The 5,024-nt window shown below is 41.1% G+C and overlaps 1 non-coding gene across 1 annotated transcript; it reads right to left on the bottom strand.

The window, feature by feature from the left end:
- Positions 1 to 1,462: 1,462 nt before the first annotated feature.
- LOC127099206 (small nucleolar RNA R71) lies at positions 1,463 to 1,569 on the bottom strand. The gene has a single exon (XR_007793742.1). It is a non-coding gene; the product is annotated as a small nucleolar RNA R71 (small nucleolar RNA).
- Between the last annotated feature and the right edge of the window lie 3,455 nt (positions 1,570 to 5,024).

Below are 5,024 nucleotides of genomic sequence, written 5' to 3'. Positions count from 1 at the left end.
TGTGTGTGTTTGTTGGTTCGGAGTCTGATGTAAGTCCAGCGATTGGCATTCGGTCTCCATGTTTGCCTGTTTGTGTGGAGTCTGACGTAAGTCCAGCGATTGGCAGTCGGTTTCCTGTGTGGTTTTGTTTGGCGTGCGTTAGCCGAGCTACAAGTGCTCTGATTCTTCTTTAGTCCGAGAAGATACGTATGCATAGGATGCGACATCCCAGCGAGCACGTTTCCCCCTGTCGCGAACTACGTCGACTCTGATGTCTGTGCCTGACAGACTACGTAGGCCCAGGATGCGATATCCTGTCGAGTTAGTTTCTCTTGTTTTCCTGTGTCTCTTTTCAGCCAGTGTGTGATGTTTGTGAGCAGTTTTAGCAACCTTTATCCTTCCTTTTGTGCGTGGATCCCGTCGAGTACGACGGATGCGTAGGGGTGCTAATACCTTCCCTTCGCATAACCGACTCCCGATCCCATCTCTCTCTGGTCGCGAGACCATGTCTTTTCCAGGTTTACTTCGAACGTTTCCTTTCCCTCTTTAGGGATAAATAACACACGGTGGCGGCTCTGTTGTTTCGTTTTCCCGCCGGTTTTTCGCGTAATGCGACACCTGTTAAATGGATTCTTTTCAAGAGTAGAAAATATTGTCTCATAAGTAGTTCTATTTAGACAATCGAAACATCACTTAACTGACGTGAAATACATTCAAACCTGTCTTTATCTGCATCGTATTTATTACCTCCTTTATTTACTGTTATTTTGCAACATAAACACCTCTTTTATATTTCCTTAGATAAACACCATAACGATACTAATCGATAGATTGACGATTTGGTCTCTGTGGGATCGATATTCTTTTATATTACCCTGACGCGATTCGTGCACTTGCCAATATAGCGATCAAGTTTTTGGCGCCATTGCTGGGGACCAACTTCGTCAAATTTCGTACCCTGTTGTTACACCGTCTAGAATAAGGCATTATTATCCGGTAAATGTGAAGAACCTGTAGTACCGGAAATTTATTAGATCCTTTAGCGGAACCCGAACGTTACACTCGTACACGCCTCTTACTCATCCGAATTAAGAAAGCTATGGCCGAGAATCGCGACCGGAGACCTCTTAAGGAATTTTCCCAACCCTCTGACGAGGAACCTAGTTCGAGTATAGTAAACCCCCTCATTCCTGCCAACAATTTCGAACTAAAACCATATTTGCTGCAATTAGTGCAACAAAACCAATTCGCGGGTCTCGCTACTGAGAACCCGAATCAACATTTAAAAGTATTTATCCAACTGGTCGACACCTTTAAATCCAACGGTGCTTCACCTGATGCGATCCGTTTAAGATTATTTCCTTTCTCCCTCAGGGATATAGCACGTTCATGGTTAGATTCACTTCCAGCTAATTCAATAACTACCTTGGAAGACCTTAGGAGAGTATTCCTTGCTAGATATTTTCCCCCCAGTAAGACTGTCGTTCTTCAGAACCAAATAACTAGATTTACTCAAAACCAAGGAGAATCACTCTTTGAAGCTTGGTAGAGATACAAAGAGCTATTAAGAGTCTGTCCACACCATGGCCTAGAACAATGGTTGATCGTTCATACCTTCTACAATGGACTCCATTGTAACACAAAGATGAGCATCGATGCTGCCGCTGGTGGCGCGTTGATGAACAAACCTTACCCTGAAGCTTGTGACCTAATTGAGGATATGGCCCAAAACCATTACCAATGGGGAACTGAACGAGCATCAATAGAGAAAAAGGAGACCCAAGGTGGAATACATGAGATAAGCTCTATGGACATGATGCAGGCGAAAATGGACGTTTTAGCCCTTAAGGTCGAACATATGTCTACAAACACTAACACCGCAGAGGTAGTCCACACAGAGTGTGAACTTTATGGATCTAAAGGACACGAATCGGAAGAGTGTAACCTTTTGAACAACCTGAACACCGACCAAGTGAATTACGCCCAAGGTAACCCATTTTCAAACACCTACAACCCTGGATGGAAGAATCACCCAAATTTTTCCTATAAAAACCAGAACCCTATCCAAAATTATGCACCTCAGAGGCCACAAGGTTATCAAGCCCATAAACCAAATCAATCTATGCAAGTTGTGCCCCAGAAGCCTAACCTTGAAAAGATCATAGAGAGCTTTATATCGGGCTAGACTCAGCAAAATAAAGAATTCCTAAACCAGAACATTCACGTAAACGAACTGATAACGCAATTAGGGACCAAGGTTGATCAGATAATCACTCACAACAAGATGCTTGAAACCCAGATCTCACAGGTAACACAAAACCAAGCCCCACAAACTACACCTGGAGGACAATTCCCTAGACAACCTCAACCAAACCCTCGAGGGCAAGCTAACGTTATCTCGTTACGAAGTGGGACCGCTTACGAAGGGCCTCATAACCCAGTAATGAGCGAGTCCAAAACTTCTAGAGGAAATATACCTACCAACCAAGAAGAGGAACCAGTGGAACCCGAAAAACAAGTCGACCAAGAAGGTGAAGCCAAGGATAAAACTTACAAACCACCACCCCCATACAAACCACCAATCCCATATCCACAAAGACTTAAATAAACAAAAATCGATAACCAATACCAAAAATTCATAAAAGTAATAGAGAATCTTCATGTAGAGATTCCTTTCTTCGAATCCATCACCCAAATTCCATCTTACGCCAAATTTCTCAAATACATCTTAACCAACAAGCGTAGGCTCGACGATCCCAAACCCTTGGAATGCAACTTTATTTCCGAGGATAAACTTTCTAAGAAGGAGAAAGACCCTGGAAGTTTTTCTATACCTTGCATTTTAGGGAGTCATGTGATCGACAAAGCTTTCCTAGACTTATGCGCTAGTGTGAGTTTAATGCCCTTAGCTGTATGTAAAAGGTTAAACTTAGGAGAATTACAACCAACTAAGATGTCCCTCCAATTAGCCGATAGGTCTGTTAAGTACCCTGTAGGCATTTTAGAAGACATCCTAGTTAGGATCGGTCAACTTTATATCCCAACAGACTTTGTGGTCATGGATATCAAGGAAGACGATGATATCCCTATCCTTTAAGGTAGACCATTTCTATCAACAGCTGGAGCTATAATAGATTTTAAAAGAGGAAAATTAACTTTTGAAGTAGGGGATGAAAAGATAGAGTTTATTCTTTCAAAGTTCTTGATGGCACCAATCATAGGAGACGCATGTTACGCGATCGATATCATAGATGAATGCATAAGGGAATTTGATCAAGAAAAACCTGTGATCGAACTATTTTCAAACCCGAATGAAAAGGATGACGAGCTAGAGGAAACGGAATCTCACACTAACGAATGTTTGGATCTTACTCCAGACCTTTCACCAAATTCTCAAAAACCAGGTCAAGAACTTAATGAATTCCCCAAGAACCTAAGATACGAGTTTTTGGATAAAGAAATGAATCGCCCAGTAATAGTTAGTGCCACCTTAAACCAAGACGAGACAAACCAATTCTTGAATATCTTAAGAAGATACCCCTCTGCCTTAGGGTACAACATCTCTAATTTAAAAGGTATAAGCCCATTTGTGTGTATGCACAGGATCTCGCTAGAGGAAGATTCAAAACCTTCCAAAGAACATCAGAGAAGAATCAACCCTGTAATGAGTGAGGTGGTAAAGAAGGAAGTCCTTAAATTGCTAGAGGATGGTATAATCTATCAAATCTCTGATAGAAAATGGGTGAGTCATGTACATGTGGTACCCAAAAAGGGAGGCATCACAGTCGTATAGAACGAGTAGAGCGAGCATGTAGCTAAACGTATTGAAGGTGGATGGCGTATGTGCATAAATTATAAGAAACTAAATAAGGCAACTAGGAAAGACCATTTCCCCCTTCCATTCATAGATCAAATGCTTGAGCGTCTTGCCAGACACTCTTACTTTTGTTATCTGGATGGATATTCTGGATTTTTCCAAATACCCATACACCCCGAGGATCAAGAGAAAACAACCTTCACTTGTCCTTACGGAACGTTTTCTTACGGACGAATGCCATTCGGATTCTATAATGCGCCAACTACTTTCCAACATTGTATGATGTCAATCTTCGCAGATTATCTTGACGAAATTATGGAAGTATTTATGGACGATTTCTCGGTGTGCGGGTTCGACTTTGAGAATTGCCTCATTAATCTTGAGAAAATCCTAGAGAGATGTGTAGAAGTTAACCTTGTGTTAAACTGGGAGAAGTGCCACTTTATGGTTAAAGAAGGCATAATGTTAGTACATATAATATCTGAAAGAGGCATTGAGGTCGACCAAGCAAAGATAGAAGTTATAGAAAACCTTAACCCTCCTAAGACAGTCAGAGAAGTCCAAAGTTTTCTTGGACACGCCGGTTTCTACCGACGCTTCATCAAAGATTTCTCTAAAATAACAAAACCCCTGACCGGCCTTCTGATGAAAGACATTGAATTCATTTTCGATGAAAAATGTATCGAAGTCTTTAATCAGTTAAAATAAGCACTAATTTCAGCACCCATTTTACAAACTCCGGATTGGACTAAACCCTTCGAAATAATGTGTGATGCTAGCGATTTCGCTATAGGAGCTGTTTTAGGGAAAAGAAAAGATAAGAAATTACATGTAATATATTATGCTAGTAGAACCCTAGATGTCGCTCAACTAAATTATACAACCACAGAGAAGGAACTCCTAGCTGGGGTCTTTGCAATTGATAAATTTAGGTCTTATCTTGTCGGATCTAAGATTATAGTCTATATAGACCATGCACCTATTTGTTGCCTTCTAAGCAAAAAGGATGTGAAACCTAGATTACTCAGATGGATCCTTTTGCTACAAGAATTCGACTTAGATATTAGAGACAAAAAAGGAACAGAAAACGTAGTTGCTCACCATCTTTTCAGACTAGAGCATTTGAAGCCAGACCATTTACCTATACGTGATGATTTCACCTATGACAGATTGATAGCTAAGTTAGATACCTTTCCCCTTGAACCCGATAGAGACAACCTTGGGACAG

This window comes from Lathyrus oleraceus, chromosome 6, assembly GCF_024323335.1.
Source record: "Lathyrus oleraceus cultivar Zhongwan6 chromosome 6, CAAS_Psat_ZW6_1.0, whole genome shotgun sequence".
NCBI classification, from domain to species: Eukaryota; Viridiplantae; Streptophyta; class Magnoliopsida; order Fabales; family Fabaceae; genus Lathyrus; species Lathyrus oleraceus.
Note: the sequence above shows the minus strand (reverse complement) of the source record. Positions and strands in the feature narration are given on the sequence as shown.